The sequence below is a fragment of the Diceros bicornis genome, chromosome 7, assembly GCF_020826845.1.
Source record: "Diceros bicornis minor isolate mBicDic1 chromosome 7, mDicBic1.mat.cur, whole genome shotgun sequence".
Classification (NCBI taxonomy): Eukaryota; Metazoa; Chordata; class Mammalia; order Perissodactyla; family Rhinocerotidae; genus Diceros; species Diceros bicornis.
The window spans coordinates 6,806,106-6,831,918 of record NC_080746.1 but is presented as its reverse complement, the minus strand read 5'-3'; the positions used below and the strand labels follow the sequence as shown (position 1 = coordinate 6,831,918).

General features: G+C 36.1%; 1 protein-coding gene across 3 annotated transcripts in view; it reads right to left on the bottom strand.

Annotated features, from left to right (window-relative positions):
• ARHGAP32 (Rho GTPase activating protein 32) overlaps positions 1-25,813 on the bottom strand; it is a 321,714-nt gene that overhangs the window by 237,990 nt on the left and 57,911 nt on the right. Inside the window, exons 1-2 of one of the 3 annotated variants that reach the window (XM_058544819.1) lie at positions 9,494-9,662; positions 5,759-5,878 (exon numbers count right to left, since the gene is read on the bottom strand). The exons of 1 other annotated variant lie outside the window; for it this stretch is intronic. The gene's annotated coding sequence lies outside the window, so the exon portion shown is untranslated. Of the gene's footprint in view, positions 1-5,758; positions 5,879-6,536; positions 6,605-9,493; positions 9,663-25,813 lie in introns of those variants that run through there. One more of the 3 variants, XM_058544820.1, reaches the window with a different exon arrangement.

Below are 25,813 nucleotides of genomic sequence, written 5' to 3'. Positions count from 1 at the left end.
TGGCAAATTTCCCCTCCAATATCATCTAAGTCTGGTGGATGAGGGTGGGAAGAAGGAAGGTGACTCTTTAACAAGTTTTTCTACTTCTTCTATCATAATTGCTCTGCTTCAATTTTCTCTCTCTTCTAGGGTCAGCTTCATAGTTATAACTTTTCTAGAAAAATCATCTAATTCATTCAGCTTCTCATATTTGTTTCATCAATGTTAAGCAAATCTTACAATTCTTTAAATTTTTTCTGGCCTATGCTCATTTCCAAATGAAACTTCTTAACAGATTAGTTATTTTATTGTTTTCTAAAACAAAACAGTTCTTCGATTTCTCTAATTAGATCACCTTACTGAAAATGTTACTTAACTTTTCGGTGCCTTAGTTTAGCAATAACAGTGCCTATTCCATAAGGTTATTGTGAGAACCAAATGAGCTCACATATAGAACACATCCTACCACTCAATGCATTCTATATGTATTAATTTATGCTTTGATCCTTGAATGAGTTTCCAACTGCTGCTGGAACAAATCACCCCACACTTAGTGGCCTAACACAACACAAATTCACTACTTTATAGTTCTGGAGGTCAGAAGTCCAAAATCAGTCTCACTGGACTAAAGACAAGGTGTCAGAAGGGCTGCTCCCTTGAGGAGAGGGGCAAATCTGCTTCTCGCCTTTTACAGCTTCTAGAGGCCATTTTATCCCCTGCCTCTTGGCCCCTTCCACTCATGACTCCAGCCTCTTGCTTCTGTCATCACATCTACTACTCACTCTTACTCTTCTGCTTTTCTCTTATAAGGACCCCCTGTGATGACCTTGAACTCACCCAGATATCCAGGATAATCTTCCCGTTAAGATCCTTAATCACACCAGCAAAGTCCCTTTTGCCATGTGTGGTAATCTATATGGGTCCCAAGGACAAGCCCATGTCCTAATCTCTAGAATTTGTGAATGTTACCTTACTCAGACAAAGGATCTTTGCAGATATGATTAAGGATCTTAAGAGAGGGAAATAACCCTAGATTATCTATCTAGGTGGTCCCTAAATGCCATCACAAGTATCCTTTTAAGTGGGAAATCAGACACACAGAAGAGGAAAAAGCGATGTGAAGACAGAGGCAGAGACTAGAGTGAAGCAGCCACAAGCACAGGAATGCCAGCGGCCACCAGAAGCAAGAAAAGGTGAGGAATCAGTTCTCACCTAGAGCTTCTGGAAGGAGCATGGCTCTGTCAACACCTGGATTTCAGACTTCAGGCCTCCAAAACTGCGAGAGAATAAATTTCTGTTTTTTAGCTACCAAGTTTGTGGTAATTTGTTGCAGCAGCCACAGTAAACTAATACACCATGTAAAGTAAGATATTCACAGGTTCCAGAGTTGGAAATGGAATATTTGAGAAGCCATAATTCAGTCTACCAGTCTTCGTTAATTTTCTGTGCTCTCTTTGGATATATTTTGGTATTTTCTGTCTCCCTGAGTTAGATGGATAATTCATTTATTCTAATTCTTTCTTGCTTACCAATATGCATACTCAAGACAAATAATCTTCCTATAGTTTTAGCTAGATCCCATAGGTTCTAATATATTTTGTTCCTTGTCATTTTCTACATTTTTTAAATTTCCTCTTTGATCTAACAATTATTTAACTTCCAGGTAGTAGTGTTTTTTGTGTTTTTTTTTTAATTATTAATTTCTACTTTTATTGCAAGGTGATCAGAGAACACTACCTATTTCTACTTTGTGGGATTTCTTCAGTGTTTTTTAATGGCCCGATATATGATAGGTTTCTGTAAGGTTTCAGGACAACTTGAACAGAAGGTGTGTTCTGCTTTTAGAGTATAAAGTTCAATATATTTTAATTAGATTTACCTTATGTTAATTGGGTTTTTCTAAATCTTATTTTTTCATCCACTCCCATCTCCAATATGTTTCTATTTTTCCTAATTACCTATAGTTTTGACTTTATGTTTGCTAATGCTGTTATTTGAAGCATAAATAATGTGTAACCTTTGTCATTGTAAACCTTCTTTGTCTCTAATCCTTCCTGCCCTGAATTCAACCCTGTCTGATATCAAAACCTATGCTCCTCCTTTCTTGTTAGTTATTGCTTCAAGTAATCCAGAAAATTTTCTCCTATGCTCCAAAAACAAAGCTGCCATGAGAAAGTAACACTAACCATATATAAGGTTAGTGAAGACACTTATGAAAAACAGTGGTACAAGATAGGTCACCCTTGGAGCCACGTTATACCAAGGGTTATGTCTTGCCAAAATCTAACACTGCATAAGAGGTAATAAAATGTTAAATTCTGAGCACCATTAATGTTTTTAAAGTTCAGTATCAGACATTTCCCTTCTATGAGCATTTCCTAAAGCTATCTTCTTCTATAACCATGCACACATACATTCTGCAATTTATATATCGTGAATCACATAACAATTGTTTCTGAGATATCTTTCTTCACTGGAAATATATACTCAACAAACAAAGAAAAAGGAAAAAATTTCAGTACTATCTATTCTCCATTTCTGATTTTTGAATAATTTTAATTAAAAAAAACTAAGAAAACCAATACTGTATAATCCTCAAGGATTATTCTGACTTTTTAAATAAATACTCCAGTCAGACAAACAGGCATCTACTTATCATTGAGATCAGCTTTGCAAAGTGGTTACAAGTACTAGCTTGTCAAACCTGAACCTGAATTGAAATCCCAGAGCTACTGATTACCATGGGACCCTGGGCAAGCTATTTAACTTAAGCATCAAGGTCCTTTTAAGCAAAGCTGGATTACCACCACCTACCTGAGAAAGACACTGGGAGAATTAAATGTGACAATGCACACAATGGACTTGGCAAAGTACCTACTACATATTAAGTACTTATAAATTGTTGTTGCCATTGTGCAGACTCTCAGGTAAAATATCAAGACCAACTCTGACTTACATCTACTTCTAAAGTCTGCTGACATTTAAGAGGCATTTAACTTAATATTAATTCCAATTTTGAATATTGTCATTACATGACTTTAAATACACTGTGAAGAGTTAAACATGTTAAATAATATCTACTTATTATAAAGCTGGTACTGAAAATACCATGGACAAAATTATCCATGGTATCCCAGTGCTAAAAAATGGAATGCAAACTTCCTTATATGGTACACATGACCTGGTTTTTGTATGTCTGTCCAGCATTGCATCTTCTGTCAATCAGCCATAACAACTTTTTATAGTTCTCCACCCTGATCATGCTGTTTCAACTTCTTGACAGAGGCGGTTCCCTATACCTTTAATGTACTCCATCCTTCACCAAAACTACACAAGCACACACCCACAACCCTACACATTTGGAAAAATTCTATTTCTCTTTCTAAATTAACTCGTGCCACCTCCTTTAAGAAGTCTTCCCTGACTTCCTCAGATATAAATTTATATAAATATTAATGGTGATAACAAAACTATAAAAGGAGGCGAGAGAGATGAGATTTAAAAAAGGAAGGAAAAATACACACCAAAGGAAAGACAGAGTGAGGGACAAAGGGTCTGAGGAAAATAATTTCTGAAGGCATGCATCTGAAGCACAAGAGGAACCTTCACCTAACCCAAATAATAAACACCATTCAGGATTACAATTCCTAGCCAATGAAAAGATAAGAGCTAATAATAACACAAGGTGGGTTGTGCAGATTGGATTCTCCAGGAAGCAGACTCAGACACATTTGGTATGTAGAATGTTTATTGAGGAGTACCAGTGGGATCAACATGTGCAGTAAGGAAGAGAAGGAACCCTAATTAAGGGAAAAGATGACCTTCATTGCAGACCCAGTAAGAGCCAGAGCCACTGATGTGGCCCTTCAGAATTGAGGAGAGGCAAGAGGGACAGCGCTCCATACCCTATCAACAGTCTTTGGGCCACACTTCTGGGAAAGGGTGCTGAATTCACAAACACACAACAACTAGATTTCAAACTCAGATTAAGCTCTTGAGAACCTGATAGCTGAATTTTTAAAATTCTTTTCACCTTTTGGAGCATTATTTCAAATAGAAATAGCTTTATTTTGAAAGCTGGACATTTTTCCTACCAGAAATAAATACAAATTTCAGTTATATGTACAAAGGAACATATGTATACAAAAATTGTTTTCTCATACTTTATCCACAATGTTTAGGTAGTTGCAATTAATTATCAAATACAAAAATGGTTAAAGATTTACAAAGCATATCTTTTCCTCCTGTTCTTACTGTCTTATTGAGCTCCGGCTAAGACTTTTCTTATTACTTTTCTAGTATTCTTGTCCTCTAAATGATAAACACAACAAGGTTTAAATCTATCTTTCAGCTAAATGCTTCTGACATCTGTTATGCAATCTATGCTTTATAGAAGCATAAAAGAGTAGAGAATTAAAGTCTCACACACCAGCAGAGATCATATTCTTAGGCAATCCTGCAGACTAGCTGGCCAAAATCTCTATCCCTCTGGCCCAGAAATGTAATTTCTCCAGTAATTTTCAAACTTTTCTAATATTTTGATAATTTTAATAACATTTTATTTATAAAGATAATTACTAAGACTTGCCTCAAACTTTGAGGTCAGACCACAACTTTATTTTTCTGCCACACAATTAATATTCTGTCTCCCAGAGTGAAAAAGGAAGATAGATACGTGCTCCTACTTACAAATAAAATGTACCTAAAATCCAGAGATTATTCACATTAACTACTCATTCACACACATACAAATGCTCATCCTCAATCCCACATAATTTAGTCAGCCTCAAACAGAGGGATCCAAAACCACTTTGTCATGAAAAAACAAATCCTGGCAAACAGTAAAAACAAATGATACTCTGAGCAAATAAGGTTTTTGAAACTACAGCACTTGGATAAACTGCTTAAGAAAATCAGATCAGGCAGAGCAGATCATTTAACAATGAATATCTTTTCCTCTACCTGGAATATTCTCTAGAATGAATTAACTTTTTTAAAACCAGAGTATCATTAACTGAGATAATATGGCTTAAGTCTCTATGTTTATTCACCATTTGGAGTATCCAGGAGATCACAGAATGGACAAAACAAAGAAAAAAGATAAAAACAAAAGAGATGAATTTTAAGGCAAAAGAAAAGGTCTATATATGGCCTGGGACTCGGAGTAAAAGAGAACTGTGATTGAGACTAATAATAAAGATATGCGAATAAGCTTTGGGAGTAAGAGGGAAAGGAAAAAATTATTTTAGCTTTGGTGCAACAGTAAAACAGAAAACAAAAGGTGACCTTTCATTTCTAGACAAAACAAAAAATGCCACTTTTATCAAGAGGCTATTAACTCAAAAATGTGCACAGCCTGCTGAAGATGTAAGCCCAATGTTACTTTTAGTACTTTTTGCTTAGGAGCAGAGAAATGTATCTTATGCCCAATAAAAGGTTTAAACTGAGTGTTAGGGCAGAATGTTGGGGGTCAATTTTCAAAAGCAGTACGGAAGGACAGAAGTAGGTATCAGGTAAAAGCTCCAGTGAAGTTACTCCCTAGTCCAAACAAGCCTACTGCAGGTACTCAATTAAAATGAAATTGTGAATTATTAACCCTGCAAAAGACTTTCATACCAACTACTTTGTTTTTAATGCAAATAGCACAAATATTATCAATTTCTCCAAAAGCTGCATATTTTTCTATAAATAATATATACAGAAATCACTACAGCAACATAGATCAAAACACTGTCCCAAAACTGAGAAGGTGAGAGGAAATATAAATTTAAATGTTTACCTTGCCAGAGTCAAGTTTTCTCAGCATGAGAAGACGTCAATTCCTCAGTAAACGTATCCTCTGGTCAGAATCCAGTTTAGTTTAATGCAATGGATCACCAATCACCTGCATCACAACCACCTGCAAGGTCATGAAAAATGCTGGTTTCTAGGATCAACCCTACAACCATTAAATTGAGTAAGACTCAAAAATCTGCACTGTTTACAACTTCTAGGTGACTCCTTTACAGGTTAAAATCTCATCATTGGTTTTGTGTAGAATCTATAATGCTAGTATATTGGCTCCAAGTTATATTTATTCATTTCTACAACTACTTAACACAAAAAACTGAACCAAATGGCAACAGTCCTCAAACCTAACTACGCATTAGAATTATCCTAGCTTTTAATATATACCAAAGCCTGAGACTGACCAACTAAATCAGACTCTCTAAGAATAGGGTAAAAGCGTCAGTATTTATTAAAAGCTACCCACAGAATGACGTCAGCATCGTGGCAGAGAGAGCTGTTCCCTTAGTCTCTCCCCCCTAAGCTACAACCAAACAGACATTCATTAACCAACAGAAGATTCCCTACAAAGCACAAGAGGACATCTGAGAGATCCACCCAGCCATACATCTGAAGGTGCAAGTATTGGGTCCCCAGGAAGCAGTAGAAGGAGGTGAGAGGATCCCCTCCCCGCAGCAGCAGCAATCTAGGTTGTGGGTCCTCAAGCAGCAGCCAGCGCACAACTGTAAGATAAGGCAGGGAAGGAGGCAGGCCTGTGTGTGCACACTCACACTTTTGGAGTTGCAGTCCAGCCCAAGGGAATGCTCCACACAGAGTGGCATGGCTCAGCCACCGCATGGGTGCCACTATCAAGCACAGCAGCCCAGGTGAACCACCTGTGAACACAGAGCGGGCCGCACACATGCAAAAGAAAGCATCCCCTTCACCTACCACACCATCTCAGCCATCCCTGGCCAAGGCAGCAGATCTGCACCAGAGGGCCTACACGTGTGTATGTGACCCGCCAAGCAGCTGTGGCCAGCGGGCAAATGCAGACAAGCTCTATTGGCACAACTTGCAGCAGATGTGGCAGGTTCAGAAAACACAGCTCCTGCACCCACCAAATGGTGGTAGGTAGAATCTGGGACCTGATACTACCACTATGCACTGGCAAAAGATCATCAAACACCATGAAGAACTACATAAACACTCCAGAGCAGAAGGGAGATGACAAGTCTCCAGAAATCAATCCTGAACTCACAGAAATTTACAATCTAAATGACAGAGAATTCAAAACAGTGGTCATAAAAAAAAACTCAATGAGTTACAAGAAAATTCAGAAAGACAGTTCAACAAAATCAGGAATAAAATTAATGAGCAGAAGCAATTCTTTAAAAAAGAGATTGAAACTCTAAAAAAAAAACAAATTCTGGAGATGAAGAACACAACGAATGAGATAAAAAACAATCCAGAAACCTTAAAAAACAGAGCTGATGTTATGGAGGACAGAATTAGTAATTTAGAGGACAGAAGTATTGAAATGCTTCAGGTGAAGGAGGAGAGAAAACTAAGACTTAAAAAAAATGAAGAAATTCTCCAAGAAATATCCAACTCAATTAGGAAATGCAACATGCGGATTATAGGTATTCCAGAGGGAGAAGACAGGGAGGAAGGAGCAGAGAGCTTGTTTAAAGAAATAAGAGCTGACAACTTCTCAAACCTGGGGAAGGAACTGGACTTACAAGTACATGAAGCCAATAAAATGTCTAAATTACATCAATGTGAAAAGACCTTCTCCAAGGCATATAATAGTAAAATTGGCAAAAGTCAATGAAAAGAAAAATATTAAGGGCACCAAGGCAGAAGAGAATAATCTACAAAGGAGCCCCCATCAAGCTTTCAATGGACTTCTCAGCAGAAACCTTACAGGCTGGGAGAGATTGTTATGATATATTCAAAATACCAAAAGACAAAAACTTCCAGCCAAGAATCTCTATCCAGCAAAACTATCCTTCAGATACGATGGAGAAATAAAAACTTTCCCAGATAAACAAAAGCTGAGAGAGTTCATCGCCACCAGACCTCCCTTACAAAAAATGATCTAGGATGCCCTCCTACCTGAAACAAAAAAGCAAAGGTTTACAAAGCGTTGAGTAAGGAGATAAATAGACAGACAAAATCAGAAAATTGCAGCTCTCTATCAAACAGGTTAACAAACAATTCTAAGATAAAAGCATCAAAAATAACTATAAACACCTCATTTTAATCACAAACACAACACAAAACAGAATAATTTGTGACAACAATAACTTAGAGAAGAGGAAAGGGATGGAACCTGCTTAGGCTAATGAAGATAAGAGGCCATCAGAAAATGGACTATCTCATCTACGAGATCTTTTATTAAAAGCTTCCCAGGTGATTCTGTTGTGAGGCCATGTTTAAAAACCACTGACTCAAATGATGCTATACATTCTAATTAAAGGAAAAAAGGTGTACAGAAAATGAAAATGAAAAAAATAACTTCTAAAAACTGAGGACACTGACGTTTCAGACACATACTCTTCCCAATATCATATAAATAAAATTTAAAATTACATTGCTTACCAAAAATAGTCTAATATAAAAGCATGAAGTCTCATTTTAAGAAGTCAAGAGTTGCTGGCTTAGAACAGTTTCTAAAAGGCTTTCCAGAGAAAATCAGCATATAAATTTTAATTAAAGAGAGCATGATTTTTTTTTTAAAGATTTTATTTATTTATTTTCCCCCCAAAGCCCCAGTAGATAGTTGTATGTCACAGGTGCACATCCTTCTAGTTGCTGTATGTGGGACGCGGCCTCAGCATGGCCGGAGAAGAGGTGCGTCGGTGCGCGCCTGGGATCCGAACCCGGGCCGCCAGCAGCGGAGTGCGCGCACTTAACCACTAAGCCACGGGGCCGGTCAAAGAGAGCATGATTTTTAATGTCAATAGTACATCATAAACTTCCATGTATTAACACACAAGAACAAACTTAATAGACATACACGTTTCAACTTTTCTTCCTCCTAAAACCCCACTAAAACCAGAATAATTAAGTTTGTGATTGTCTTTACTGTGTGTGTGTTTGTTTTTAAGATAAAACTCATAAGCAGCAGAGATGAGCAGAACAAACCCAGGCCCTGAGCCGAGCCCCAGAAGCTCAGGGGCTCTCTGCACTCATCTTTGCACAGTGATGAATTCTGGAAAGATGAAGAATAAGGGAAGTGTACATAGTAGAGGCTCACCCTAAAGCTGGTACCAACAGTGGGCAATGGGACCATGTGCTCCAATGATACTTCTTTCTGCTCCTTCCAGATGTGCCTCACAGTGCGTTACAGTAGGCACTAGTGTCTTCTCTTTCCTTCCATGACCCCAGCGAATCACTGGCCCTCTTCACTGTGGGACATCGTGAATATGTAGGTTCAGGACCCAAAGCATCCTGCCCAGGGGCATTTGCAGGACCAATGACTTCTGGAATATTGACAACTATAGCTACTGCTGGAGTTGACTTAGTGGTAGGCTGAAGAAATAATACCAATTGAAGCACTCATTCACCTTCAGCATTGATCAAATATTTTACGTAGCGGTGGTCTCTTTTTTCCGGATTTTTGCTACTCATGCTACCATCAAGAAGAAATATAACAAATGAACCTAAGAGTTATAAAATCCTCAAAGGACACATTATATAATGTGGTAATTAACTTGGTCAGTCAAATGCAAGCAACTCTTACCAGCAAGTACATGAAAGCTGCCATCTTAGTCTTTTCTTCAATATGTAGGTTCAGACTGGCAAAGAAACTTTCCCAAGACATACTGCTGCTGAGTAAAACAGTCAGATCTTAAACCTTGGTCTTTTAACTCCAAATGCTAGGCCCTGTTGCACTGAAAGACACAGGAAATTTCCTCCAATTTTAAGTAGAAATATAACCTAAATTTTATGACATTAAATGTAAAAATGTTTCAAAGAAAATAGATTTCTGCATAGTCTAAAAAGGGTATATCAAAAGAGGGAAGAAGTAGTTTCTAATTTTCTTAAATTTAAACAGAAACATCCACGGGAAAATATGTTTCCACTGTTCCTTTTCACAACCTACTTTTTAGTATTTTTGGAATGCAATTTTTTGGCAACTGATTCTATGCAAAACATTATTTCATCTGCAAATTTATTCATCCTTTAACAATCTACTACTAGTGCAGTGCTACTTCTTTGCAAAGTTTAATGTGCAAACAAATCACCTGGGGATCTCATTAAAATGCAGATTCTGATTCAGCATGGCTGGAGTGGGGAGATTCCGTATTTCTAACAAAAACCAAGGGGATACTAATGTATCCCTTGGGATTAGCAAGGGTCTAGTGCAATGGTTTGTGTCCTATAGAAATAATGCAAGTGATATATATTATTTTCAATTTCTTAGTAGCCATGGTAATAAAACATTTAAAAAATGGTAAAATTAATTTTCATAATATATTTTATTTAATCCAATACAACAAAACCATTACTAGTTCAACATGTATTCAATATTTAAAAATTAATAATGATATACTTTACATTCCTTGTTCATACTAAGTCTTTGAAATCCCCTATGAATTTTCCACTTATAGCACACATCACAATTCAGAATAGCCACATCTCAAGGGCTCAAAAACCACAAATGGCTAGCGGCTACTTTTTAAACAGAACCAGCCTAGCGTATTATTGAATTTTAGCTACTCTGTACCTTTAGCTTGCTTAGAATGTTTAAATGCTACAAAACTGCTCATTAGCCAACTATATAAAGCTTAGCCATTAATCTGTGGTATCAGTAGAGTAGATGTTTGTCTTTTGTTTGTTTTTTACATTTTTCTTTTCTCCAGGCTGCCAGACAATCCATGACTGAGTGCTGAAGCAAAGGAAGGACGTAATAATTAGTCAAATATTCACACTATAGACAAACAGGAGGTGGAAGGCTGGGTAATGCCAGGAATGCTAGTGGGAAAAGCGGAAGTGATTCTATTTTCAAGATAAAATCTTGGCATAATTTAGGAAACAAAACTGAAAAAAGATCCGATTACTTTTATGAATTCAGACTTTTTTATTAACATTTTTAAAAATCTAAAATAAAGATTTGGTTTAAATATCAATTTAAATATCAAACATTCATTTAAAAAACAGTGAAAGGTGTAAAAGATAGCTGATATAGAACAAAATGAAAAGTAAATTCAATTCTCCTGTTAAAGACAAACAGGCTTCTATATGCCAGGATTCCACAAAGAACCAAAGAAAATTAAGCAACTAAGTCAAATAAGGTCTACCACGCTCACCAGAAACAAAGTTTCAGGCAAAGAAAGAATCCAGCTAGACATCTGCCCATATATGCCACTTAAACCAAACCACATTTTGGCACTGTCTTGAAGCATAAAGGGACAATACCAGAAATTTCAGCATAGAAATGAAAAGATGCCAACTTATTAGCTTTCATTTTGAATACTGGTGAAGAACTGACAGACTCCATGGTGACAGTGAAGTAATAAAGTGCAAATCAAGAAAACAGGTCTTTAATTCCACTATTTATACACTAATTGAGATTTTACATTCAGACAGAAGAGTAGTCAAGACAACATAAGTCAGTGCTAATGTCCTATGTATTACATCACCCATAGTCTGCCATCACTGCAGAACTCTCAGAATTATACTAGAATATATATCAAGAGATTCAAAATTTTAGAAGGCTCTAGTCCCTGAATTCAGATGATAAAAGCTCTACAACAGAATGATTTTGTATTAAAAACTTAGTAATTCAGGGGCCGGCCCGATGGCACAGCGGTTAAGTTTGCAAACTCCACTTCGGCAGCCTGGGGTTTGCAGGTTCGGATCCCGGGTGCGGACCGACGCACCACTTGTCAAGCCATTCTGTGGCAAAGTCCCATATAAAAAGTAGAGGAAGATGGGCACGGATGTTAGCCCAGGGCCATTCTTCCTCAGAAAAAAGAGGAGGATTGGCAATGGATGTTAGCTCAGGGCTAATCTTCTTCACAAAAAAAAAAACTTAGTAATTCAAACCAATGAGAGTCAAAGAAAGGAACCACCTTTACTGAGGTTTAAATACCAACCATAACAGTCACAGCAGTGAAAATGGTGAAATAAGAACCTCTGAAAATTCTCTTCTCAATTTTTTCAAGATTCTAGAAATTAACCAAAAGCTCACAGCAATCCAGGGAGCTTTTTTCCCCCAAGGTGAACAACTGAATCTCAGTGAGAAGACTAAGTTTTGTGGTGTTTTAACTTGCCCTACTCCCCCCCCCCCCCAACAGCAGCCTTGAAAACCAACAACCTGCAACTCATGAAAACCAGCAGCCTGGCAGACATCAGAGGGTTTAGAGCTCCTCCAAAGCCTCGTTCCCAAAGAATTCTCATTACACTGACCTGTCTGGTGATTCCCTAGAACACCCCACTTGTACAGCTGTCTTTATTTGGCCCAACTCAGAGTGGCCAGAGCAAAAAACCTTTTCCCTAGGCCATTTATCAAAAATATTTAGAGGCAACTGTTTAACTTCATGGCTACCTGAGATGGTGGATAGCACCGGGGACAAATAATAGACTAAGCAAAAAGCTTAAAAGAAAGAACTGGGGAATGAGATGCCCATAGGGGCTTTGAAAAGCTTAGACATATTCCTGGAAATCAAAAAGGCTACTCACATGCACAGGGCTGTCTGCAGGCTCAGAAAAGACCTGAGAAGGCTTTTTGGAGGCTGTGTGCAAGGGGGAAGTAAAGGGTAAGGAAGAATTGTAAATGACCTGGAAGAGTGTTGAAAAGCATGTACCAACACACACAAAGAGCCTCTTGGCAAAAACCAGAAGAGCAATCAGTTCCAGAAGCGTAACAAAAATCTCTGTACAATCATTAGATGACCACCAAGATATGTGAGCAGAGACTGCAGTGGCCACACACACAAAAAAGGATAAAGACTTTTATAGAATTATTACAGAAAAGTCACTGAACAAATAAACAAGAACAACAACAAACTGGAACAACCACAAGCCATGGGAAGGAGGCAAAATCTGATTTCCAGAGTTGCCGCCATATTGTGTTATATAAAATGTCCAGTTTTCAACAACAACAACATACAAGACATGCAAGGAAACAACAAAGTATAGCCCATACATAGGAGAAAAAAACAATCAATAGAAACTGTCCCTGAGGAAGGCCAGATGTTGGACCTACTAAACAAAAACTTAAAATCAGCCATTTTAAATATGTACAAACAACAAAAGAAAACAATGTCTAAAGAACTATAAGTGAAAATGGTGTCTCACCAAATAGAGAATATCAATAAAGAGACAGTAATTGTTTTTTAAAAAAGAATCAAACAGAAATTCTGGATTGAAAAGTACAGTAAATGAAATGAAAATTTCACTAGAAGGGCTTTTCCAGCAAATCTGAGAAGGTGGAAAAAAGAACCAGCAAACTTAAAGATAGGTCAATTGAGACAGTTCAAGGAACAGAAAGGAAATAAAATAAAGAAAAACGAACAAAGTCTAGAGAACTGTGGGACACCATTAAGTACACCAGCATACACATAATGGGAGTATTAGAAGGAGAGGAAAGAAAGGGGCATATTTGAAGAAATAATGGACAAAAACTTTCCAAATTTGATGAAAAGCATTAATCTACACATCCAAGAAGCTCCATGAACTCCAAGAAGGATAAACTCAAAAAGATCCATACCTAGACACATCGTAATCAAACTGCCCAAAGACAAAGTAGCAAAAGAGAAGTGACTCATCACATATAAGGGATCCTCCATAAGATTAACAGCTAATTTCTGATCAGAAACCATGGAGACCAGAAAGCAGTGAGATAACATATTCAAAGTGCTGAAAGAAAACTACTATCAAACCAACACTGACAAACAAAACTAATATATCCACCAAAACTACCCTCCAAAAAAAAAAAAAAATCAAGACATTCTCAGATAAAAACAAACTAAGAGAATTCATTACTAGCAAATTTTGCCTGCCCCATGAGAAATACTAAAAATAGTCCTTCAGGCTGAAATAAAAGGACACTAGACTGTAACTCAAACATGGAGAAAGAAATAAAGAGCACCGGTAAGGCTAACTGCATAGTTAAGTATGAAAAATACTATAAAGGTACTTTTATTTGTAATTCTTTTTTTCTCCTATCTATAATAATTATAAATCTGTGCTGATAAAGTAACTGCATAAATTAACAATTATAAATCTGTGTTGATGGGCACACAGCGTATAAAGAGTAATTTGTATGAAGTAACAGCACAAAGGACGGGGTGAGAAAGAAGCAATATAGGAGGAAAGTTTTTATATACAATTGATATTAAGTTGGTATTAATTCAAACTAGACTGTTATAAATTAAAACATTAATTTTTAATTATAATCCCCAGGAGAACCACTAACAAAATAACTCAAAAAATATAGTAAAGTAAAAGACAAGGAAATTAAAATAGCACACTAGAAAATATCTAACAGAAAAGAATGCCATAATGGAGAAACAGAGGAACAGAAAAGACATGACACATAGAAAGTAATTAGCAAAACGGCAGATAAAACTTCTGTCTTATCAGTAATTATGTTAAATGGACATGAATTAAATACTTCAACTGAACATTACACTGGCAGAATGTTTTTTAAAAAACACGATCCAGCTATATGCTCTCTACAAAAGGCACACTTTAAATATAAAGTGAAAAGATGGATGGAAAAAGATATTTCATGCAACCTACCGAAAACAGAGCTAGAGTGGCTATATAACACTAACAAAATAAGATTTTAAGAAAAAACATTGTTACTAGAGTCAAAGAACATTTTATAACGATAAACGGATCAATCTGTCAACAACATGAAACAATTACGAGCATACATGCACCTAACAACAATCCCAAAATACATGAAGCAAAAACTGACAGAACTGAGAGAAATAGGGAACGCAACAACAATAGTTAAAAGACTTCAACACCTCACTTTAACTAACTGATAAAACAATAAAAGATGAACAAGGAATAGAAGACCTGAACAGCATTATAAACTAACCTGACCTAAGAGACATCTGTAGGATATGTCCCCAACAACACCAGAATACATGTTCTTCTCAAGTACAATGGAACATTCTCCAGGAGAAACCATATGCTAGGCCATGAAACAAGTTTTGATTAATTTAAAAGGTATGAAAGTATGCTCTCTAAACACAATGGAATGAAATTAGTAACAGACAGAAACGTGAGAAATTCACATATAAGCAGAAATTAATGCAAATCTAAATAACAAACAGGTCAAAGAAGAATTCACAGGGGAAATAAGAAAATATTTTGGGATAAATAAAAACAAAAAAAACAGAACAACCATAACTGATGGGATGTAGTGAAAGCAGTGATTAGAGGAAATTTACAGCTGTACATGCCTGTATTTTAAAAAGTAGAAAAATCTCAAATCAATAACCTAACCTTCTACCTTAAAAAACTAGTAAAAGAACAAACTAAACCCAAAACAAGCAGAAAGATATCAAAGCAGAAAGAAATGAAATAGAGAATAGAAGAACAAAAGAGAAAAATAAACAAAACCAAAAGTTAGTCCTTTAAAAAGATCAACAAAATTGACAAACTAAGCTACTACTGGCCATAAACTGTTAAGTAATACATGTACTTCTATTTAACAGTCACAACCACCTATGAAGGTACATTTGGTACATCCAACTCACACAAAAGGAACGTAAGGTTGTGAGTTATTACATCATTTACCCTAGGACAAAGAACCAGGAAGGAGATAAGTCAAAATTTAAGCCACATGTTCTTTACATAATGCTGCATTGCTTGGACCAGTTTTGGGATTTATGAAAATCTAAAATCTAAAGCCTTTTTTTAAAGAACACAATTGTATTAACTTCTTACTTTTGTCAAATACAGGCTTTTAATTATAATGTTCTTTTGGCTTAAATTGGGCATTATTGCAAAACAATCTTCATTAACTTACTAACTTCTCATACTTAGAAAAAGTGGATACTCATAAAAGGTCTTATGGAATCAGTATAAATGGACAGATGCAAATTATTGGTAATTAAGTCATCAGTCACATGTAAATAGGTATTGGGAAAATATATTACTTTTACTTTAAATAATTTTCCTGAAAGCATGTTTATAGTAATTTAATTCGTAAATCTTTTAAGATTAAAATCTTTAAGATTTAAATCATTTCCCTAATTAATTTTATACTATTGCCTCAATTTTCAAAAACACTCTGAATTACTAAAGAGCTAATTATTATTGTTTTTACACTGTGTTGTGATAAAACCTATCCCCATGACCACCATCATAAAGCAACCCCAATGACTGCTGCATTAACTGCACACTAAGTGTTGGAAGTCTGTAGAGATAGCATGGGCACAAAAGGTAGTGTAGTGGACGTGCTATCGGCAAGGGCTGGGGCCACAGAAAAAAAAAATTATATATTTGAAACCCTTAAAATAAGTCAATTTTTAAAAAAATTTAAGTTACTTAAAGATTTCAACTTTTATCATCTTAACTAGAAAACAGTCTGCATATTAAGAGATATGTATATGTAACATTAACGTAGTCAAATAACAAGCAACAGAAATATTTTTAAGCTGCCAAATGAAATACCCAGCTGGCTGCTACTAAAGAATTGGAACATCAGGTGGCACTCTTGTAAAAGAAATAATTACTATAACACAGAGGCTTGAGAACATGAACCTAAAGTTTAACATCATACTGCTTGGTCGATTCAGATTATTTTATAAAATATACTTAGACAGAAACTACTTAATTTTTTTCCAAATCTACAATCCATATCTTTGAGGAAATGCTTCAGATGCTACTGAAAAAAGGAATTGTATTAGGACCTGGATAAAAGTTAGGGAGTTTTCATCTTCACTCTCCCTAATCTCTCTCATTTGAGTTTACAGTAAGGATGCAAGTAAAACATATAATGAATGATGCAACCATATTCCATAACATATTTATCAGTTTGTTTTATTTTTTTTAAATTTGGTTACAAAACATCTTAAGAAAAAGCATTTTTGTTGGGAGATGGCAGGAAAGCAAACAACTGTTTAAGTATTTTTTTGTCGTCTCCAAGCTAAATCTGTGACATCAAATTAAACTAGAAAATACTTTTAAAATAATATTTCTGAATAATATTTCACAAGTGTGTGCCTGTGAGTAAAACTTTTTTGAAAATAAGATTAAAATACCTTTAGACTAAATGATTTCAATAGAAACTGTATCAAATACTACTATCAAATCAATTTAATGATTGGCTTAACTTGTAAAATATAAAAATCTATCACATAAGAGCCTAAAACTTAATATAGTGAATATTCAACACTATAAAATATTTTTTCAGTTATATAGCACATAAATACTTTATAGTTCTTGTGCAAATATTTACCCTATTGTGTTGATGTTGTTGTTTTATGTTAAGAAATCCTCCCCTATTTTTGACAGCTATTAAACATGTAGCTAACTATGAGGTTTTCTAGTTAGAGATGAAACCTCAGTAGAGAAGCATTTTTTTGTTAAATTAAATGCACTAACAAGCAAGTAGTTCAAAGGAAATGCAAAATACCTGGAATGTCTTCACACTGTCAAATATAAGCATGATATACTACAAGCAAACCAAATAAATATAACTTTCAATTTTAAAAACCGAGAGAAGTCCTGGTTCCAGTAATGGTGGAGTAGCTTGTATTTCTCCACCAAGTTGTATATCCCCAAAAGGTTAAGAAGTATCAACTGTGAACAAAATATAAGATGAGTACTTGAAAAGATTGGAGAGTGACTACAGAAGTATATCTAATGAAGGGATATAAAGGTTTGGGCCAGTCACCCCAACTGAAGGACCGTCCCATTTCAGAACCCCCTACAGAGTCAGCTAAGGCTTTTCTTAAGACTGCACCACAGCCCAACTTCTCCCTCTACCCATTTCTTCCTTCTCTTCTCTTCCTTTCCCTTCCACAAGTGTTGATACCAATAATATCCTAATAAACTTCCTTCACATTAACCTCTGTCCAATAGAATTTGCTTCCAAAAGGAACTCAACCTGCAATAGCAACCAAAAGCCAGAAAAACTAGAAGGGATTCAACCATCTAAACAACAGCCACACTCTTGGATGAGATCCACATAGCTAAGCTTTTCCCCTGGGAGCACGTCCCAATTCCTATGGTGTAGGTGTGCCTAGAGTTAAGCAGAAAGCCACAGTTTTATTTGTTGGAGGTGTCAAATGACAGAGTTTGGGGTCACCAAAGTGAGTGTAAATTTGAGGGTAGAAATCCCAGAAAGCAGAGGGCTACAGAGGAAATCTATACTCTAAAAATAAGCTCAATTCAAATCCTCGGCTGACCACTTAACTCACATGTGCAAGAAAGACTCCATGGAGCCCAGTGGAAAGCAACAGCTGAAAGTCTGCAAGAGGCTGAGCAACTATCTCAGCTGCTGCCCACCTCAGGGAAAACAATTTTCTATTTGAGCCAAGCTGAGTTAAAACTGCCGGGTAAACACCTCAGGCTTTACACTGCATACCTTAAGAGTCAAGACTATGTCCCAAGACTAGGCAAAACCAACCCACTCTGACATAGTATAAAACGAAGGTACCAAATGTTCAGTGTGATTAGCCAGTAATTTAACTGCCTACTAGAACCAAAATTAATACTCAGAGAGAGATAACAGAAAACAGGCTCTCTACAATGCATCATCCATAATCATTAGTATACAGTAAAAAATTACTAGGTCATAGTAAAGAGAAAAAGCCATCAAAAGAAACAAACCATGCAATGACCCAGATATTGCAATTAGCAGGTAGTTTAAATATAAAGAGACCAAACATTCTAATTGAAATGCAGAGATTGCCAGGCTGGATTAAAAAGACCCAACTACATGCTGTTGACAAGAAATATACCTTAAAAACAAAGACAAAGATAGGCTGAGAGTAAAAGAATAGAAAAGATAAACAATCAACATAGTCAAAAAAAACCTGGCTTGACTATATTAATATAGTCACTATAAGACAAAGTAGATAGACTCCAAGAAAAAAAGTATTACCAGAGGTAAATGAGATGTTTGCATATAATAAAAAAAAAAAAATCAATTCATCAGGAAAACATAGGAATCATAAATGTATATGCTCCAAATAACATAACTTCAAAATACATGAAGTAAATACCAAGAGAAATAAAGGGGAAAATAGACATCCATATCATAATTAGAAAATTTAACACTCCTCTTCATCCCTAGAAAATACTAGACAAAAAAAACATTAAGGATATAGAAAAGTTGAATAATATTATTAAATCAACTTGCTTTAATTGACATTAATAGAATACTACACCCAACTGCAAAATACACATCCTTTTCAAATGCACACCAGAACATACACTGAGATACAGCCTATACTATGCTATAAACTAGTGCCCAAATTTCAAAAGACTGACATTTTATGGAGTAAAATTTCTGATAACATAATTAAATTAGAAATCAGTAACAATAAGATATCTAAAAAAGACCAAAATATTTGGAAATTAAGCAACTACAAATAGCCAGTGGGTCAAAGAAGAGATTAAAAGGAAATTAGGGGCCGGCCCTGTGGTGTAGTGGATAGTGTGTGCTCCACTGCTGGCAGCCCGAGTTCTCATATCCCGGGCGCGCACTGATGCACCACATGTCAGACCATGCTGTGGCAGCATCACATATAAAGTGGAGGACGATGGGCATGGATGTTAGCCCAGGGCTGATCTTCCTCACAAAAAAAAAAAAAAGGAAATTAGAAAATATTTCATAATAAATGATATTAAATATACACGACAGCAAAATTTGTAGGATGCAGCTAAAGTAGTGCTTAGAGGGAAATTTATAGCTTTAAATGCTTAAATTAAAAAAGAAAATGGGGGGGCCAGCCCGGTGGCGTAGCAGTTAAGTGTGCACGCTCCACTGCGGCAGCCCAGGGTTCAGATCCCGGTTGCACACCGACACACCGCTTCTCAAGCCATGCTGTGGCAGGGTCCCATATAAAGCAGAGGAAGATGGGCACAGATGTTAGCCCAGGGCCAGTCTTCCTCAGCAAAAAGAGGAGGATTGGCGACAGATGTTAGCTCAGGGCTAATCTTCCTCACAAAAAAAAAGAAAGAAAAGAAAATGATCTGAACACAATCATCTAAATTTCTACCCATAACCTGGAATAAGGACAAGCAAATTAAATTCTAAATAAGCAGAAATAAAGAAATAATAAAGATAAGCAAAGATATATTAACCAGAAAACAGAAAATCCGTAAATTAAAAAAAAAAAAAAAGATCAATAAAAGTGAAAAGCACCTTGATGAACTGACATTATACTTCAGTACAAAGATTTAAAACCAAAGAAAATTACTAGCTATGTAGTAAATGACATTTTTTCCTAATTGACTTACAGGTGCCCAGTAAATATACTAAGTATACTGGGTCTAAAACCAGGCCTTCCAAAGCTGTCTACTTCCATCATCCGGTCCAGAAGAGGCACTTCAAAAACACAGGCCCTTTACTAAGAGGATACCCAAGAGAACAACAAGCATATATAAAGGTACTCAACTCACATCAGTCACTAAGGAAATGAAAACTAAAACCACAATGAGATACAACTGTACACCCACTAGACGGTTAAAATTTTAGAACTGACAGTACAAATGCTAGTAAAAATGTAGGGCAGAAGTTCTCAAAGTATAGTTAAGGAGCCCCATGAAACTTTCAGGGGTCTGCCAAGAAACTATTTTCCTAATAACTTATTATCTTTTTACTACGTTGCCATGATGGTGTAAAAGCAGATGGGTAAAAATATTGGTGCAACGACAACCAAAGGCAGTGTGATAAACTGTAACATTAAGTTGTATTCTTCACCAACATGCACTCACAATTTCAAAAAACCAAATCTACTTTCATTTAAAATACTTAACGAAGCAGTAAAAATTATTGATTTTATTCAATCTTGACCCCTGAATCCATGTATCTCCTTAATATTCTGTGTGATAAAATGGGATGTATGCATAAAGCACTTTAACTTCAATACACAAAAGATGGTTGTCTTGAGGAAATCACTTGAGTGATCAAGTTACAAGATGAACTAGCCCCACTTGTCACTAAACACCACTTTTATTTGAAAGAACAGCAGACAAATTATGGTTACTCAATTACAAATTATGATTATTATGATATTTGGCAGATATTTTCTCAAAAATGAAATGAGCCTGTCACTTCAAGGAAAATAATTGTCGGTATTTGTGGCAAATGATAAAATTTGAACTTTCAAGTGAAGTTAGATTTTCCAAAATTTGTATCTGACTCCATGAGCTTGACAGATTTTCTGATGAGATTAGTGATGATATTAATAAATGGTCTCATAAGGCCAAAATCAAGATATCAGTCAAGCCAAGCTTGACTCTCTTCTCTGGCTCTGGGAAGAATTTGCTCTCAAGCTCATTCCTTCAGGTTATTGTCCCAATTCAGTTTCTTGCAGCTATAGGACTGAGGTTCCTGTTTCCTTGTTAGCAGTCAGCCAAGGGCCACTTTCAGCTTCTAGAAGACATTTACATTCATCACCACATGTCCCCCTTATACCTCTGAGCCAGCAATGGCACACCTAACCCTTCTCATGATTCAAATCTCTCTGACTTCCCCTTCTGCCACCAGCCTGAGAAAACTCTCTTTTAAAGGGCCTGTGTCATTAGATTGGGTCCACTCAGATAATCTCCGTATCTTAAGGTCAACTGACTTGGGACTTTAATTATATCTGCAAAAATCCCTTCACAACAGTACCTAGATTAGTTTTTGATTGAAAAGCCAGGGGACAGGAATCATGGGGGGCCATCTTTAGAATTTTGCCTCCCACACTTCTCACGGGCGTCAGATCTGCATAGATCTCTTCCAGCTGGAGGGACGGAATTGTTCTTGACTGCGGTATGGATTACTCAAATACATACATTTGTCAAAACTCATCAAACTGTACACATAAGACATGTATTTTACTATATGTAAGTTATACTTCAAAAAAAATCTACACTAAATAAATACCAATACTACTAAAAAACTGCCCTTATCTTTTGGAGATAGGCATTATGCACTGAAATAGTTACTGATGAAATGATATGATGGTGGAAATTTGCTTCAAAATAATCCTGGGTGGTGAAGTGGCTTTGAATAAAACAAAATTGATCATATAATAAAGACTACTGCAGGCCAGCCCTGGTGGCCTAGTGGTTAAGTTTAGCGTGCTCTGCTTTGGCTGGTTGAGTTCCCAGGCCCGGACCTACACCACTCTGCTAGCAGCCATTCTGTGCTGGCAGCTCACATACTAAAAAATACAGTTAGATTGGCATGGATATTAGCTCAGGGCAAATCTTCCTCAGCCAAAAATTAAAATTAAAAAAAAAATAAAGACTACTGAAGCCAAGTGAGGGGTGCATGGGAATTCATTATTTCTATTCTCTACTTTTGTATATATTTGAAAATGTCCATAATAAAAAGATATTTAATCTAATCAACTCTTGGCAGTAGACAGATACAGAAAAAGAGGAATTCTGATACACAATTGGTTTGAGTACAAATTGGAACAACCCCTTCAGAGATGAATTTGTCTAAATCTACTAACACTGAAGCTGCACATACTCTTCAACTCAGCAACTCACTTTTAGTTTATCCTAAAGCACTCACACATATGTGTACAGGAAACATGTATAAGACTGTTCAATGCAGCATAGTCAGCAGAAAATCTGCAACAATCTATATATCTTTGAATGAGATAATGGATGGAGTTACTATGGAATATTCATACAATGAAAATATACACAATAGTTAAAATGAAATATATCTTCATATATTAACATGGATGAAAATCAAAAAATGATGACAAAAAAGTTGCAGAGTGATAAATATGACACTTGTTATATAAAGTTTTAATACACACTAATGCTATATACTACTTATAGTTAGAGTTATATTTAACAGAAAGAGTATCATGAATGAGTATAATGTACCAAATTCAGAATAATGGTTACTTTAGGTAAGAAGAAAGGAAAATATCAGAGGTTCAACTATATATGTAATGTTTTAATTTTATGAAAAAAATATCTGAAGCAAGATGGTAAAATATAAGGAATTAATGGAGCTGGTATGTTGGTTGATGTTCCTCTCTATATTTTCCTGTTTGAAATAGTTCAAATTTAAAAAAAAAAACCTAAGGCTATTGTAATAGTCCAAGAGAAAGAGATTACTACTTGATAACTGACAAGCTATCTAACATTAAAGTTTTTAAATAAGATTTTCTTTTAAGAATCAATTTAATCAATTTCAATGTTACCTAGTTGATTTATGCTATTTCAGAACTATAGAAACTGAACTAAACCGAAATGAAAAGAAAGTCTTGCTGACAACACCAGTAATACATACCACAAAAATACAAATTATGAGTAACTAAACCCAAAAATGTGGTCAAAGCACTGTGCCAAATAATTTTAAGATTATAAAAATACATATGTAAAATGAATAGCCTACTGTATCTACATCATTCTTCTTAAGCATATATATCCTAAGTAAATATGGCAAAATGTGAAACTTTATTAAGTTTAGGTGACAAGTACATGAGAGCTATGATTCTCTGTACTTTTCTGTGTATTTTGAAATCTTTCATAAAATGAAGAAAAATAAATATAATTAAAATATCTGCAGAAAGAATAGTTTTAAAAAAAATACTACTTTTTAGGAAATTCTTCCCAAAGATCTCCTTTGTAGTTGTTCAAAAAAGAAAATTTTTACTTATTTTTAATCTGCTACCTGAATGAATCTGGCAACTTTTATACAAACAAAACCACCTCTGCAGGCTGGAGTGGGGAGAACTACTCGGCATATGAACTTTATGCTCCTCTACAGGGGAGCCAGTCAGAATAACTGGGTTCTAGGAGGAAAAAAAAAACAAAATAGTTTTCTTTGATTCCTCACTTCATCATTCCCTTAGTTTCCTAAGGTTTTTAAGTAGGACTTCACAGGTTTTCACCACTGTAGTGGGATGAATGGCGGCCCCCAAAAAGATATGTCCATGTCCCAACACCCAGACCAGTGAATATCACATCATTTAGAAAAAGCATCTTCGCAGATGTTAGTTAAGGATCTTGACATGAAATCATCATGGATTTCAGATGTGCCCTCAATCCAATGACAAGTGTCCTCATGAGGCAGAAGAGGAGACAACTAGGATACAGAGAAGAAGTCCATACGAAGACAGAGGCAGTGATGAGAGTTATGCAACCATAAACTAGGGAGTGCCCAGAGCCACCAAAAGCTGGAAGAGCCAAAGAATCCTAGAACCCTTCGAGGGAGGAGTATGGCCGTGCTGACATCTTGATTGCAGACTTCTGCCCTCCAGAACTGTGAGAGAATACATTTCTACAGTTTTAAGCCACCAAATGTGTGGTCATTTGCTATAGCAGCCACAAGACACTAATATAATCTCACCTTCCCAAACATTCCTCTACCAATTCAACTAGCTACCTAACACAGCACCTGCCATGACGTTACCTGCTCTAAAATTTCAGCCCACATTTTCTGTGCTCTTCCCCACACTCTTGTACGAGCCTCTACACTTAGATGCTGGATGTGTAAATATGTACAATCTATTGTGAAACTTGCATCATCTGTATAAAAGTGAGTTTGTACCCTTTTTGCTGTCATCTGCTGGAATTCAAGAACTGGTAAAGTGACAGGGCATCATGAAGACAATTACAGACAGGTGTGTGGGTAAGAAGACAGCACTACTGAGCTTGGTCTTCAAATAAGAGAAAATCAAATTCTGTCCCTGGGTGGTGGCAATAAAAGAGAGAGCCAGAATTAAGTGATATTATTGGAGTACAGAGTCTCTGATAACAAGCAATTATAGACTTTTGAGAAGAAATATAACATGATGTGATTTACAAAAACTAATCTGGTTAAAATGTGAAGGCTATATTAAAAGATGTGTTTAAATCTAACATCAATTTATGAATCAGTTCTATCTTATAATTCTAACTACACGGAAACAAAAGTAATTGGACTATGCAGAAATTCTGGTAGTTAAGACTCAATCACTTTCCTCAACCCAAATCTCCAAGGTCTCAGCCTGTTCTGACCCAATTTACATCCACAGCTTCAGGTTCAGATGGCACGGCCCTACTCTTACTGATGCAGCTTCTGCACATCCCCACAAAGGGAAATATAGCAGCAAGAACGAAAAACCAAGAACAAGAAATGGCTGGTAGAACAAGGGCAGACGTCCCCAGACAGAGGCAGAAAAGGGACTGCAAGATGAAAGGCAGTGGTAGAACCAGGGTTTACACCCACAGAACAAGGAGCAATAGTAGAAAGTGTACAGGAAAGGATTGGAGCCAGACCCAGGAACCAGCTTTCACATTTGCTGCAGTATCCCAAAAAACAGATTCAAGTGGATGAGCAAAAATCAGTTAACACTACTAAAATCATTGAGCAAATTATTTAAATCAGAGACAAAGCTTCTAAATTATTAACATACTTTTTTTTTTTACCATTAAAGAGTATGTTTTAGAAATTAAAAGCTAGTATCTCCCTAAAAATCCAAAACTAATTTATTAGCAAATCCTGTTGCTTTACCTATAAAACAAATCCTGAATCTCACTATTTCTCTCCTCTCCACTGCTACCTTAGTCTCAGTCATCATCATCTTTCACCTAGACTAGCAATTGCTTCTACTGGATCTCACTGTTTCCATTCCTGCCCATTCCGGTCTGGTATTCATTACCAAAATGGTAGTGGGAGCAATATTTTCAAAATCTAAATAAGCTCATCTCACTCACCTATCTAAATTTCTAATGGCTCTTCACTGCACTGTCATGCTTCGGCCCTGCAGACTTCTCACTTCCCTCTTGGTCCACTGCTTTCCAACCTCCACAGCTTGTTCCTGCTATAGACCCTGTTCAATCCTTCCCCATAGCCTCTGTACTCACTATTCCTGGAGTCCCAGATTTTGACCCAGCTGCCTCTAGGTCTCACCCCAAATGT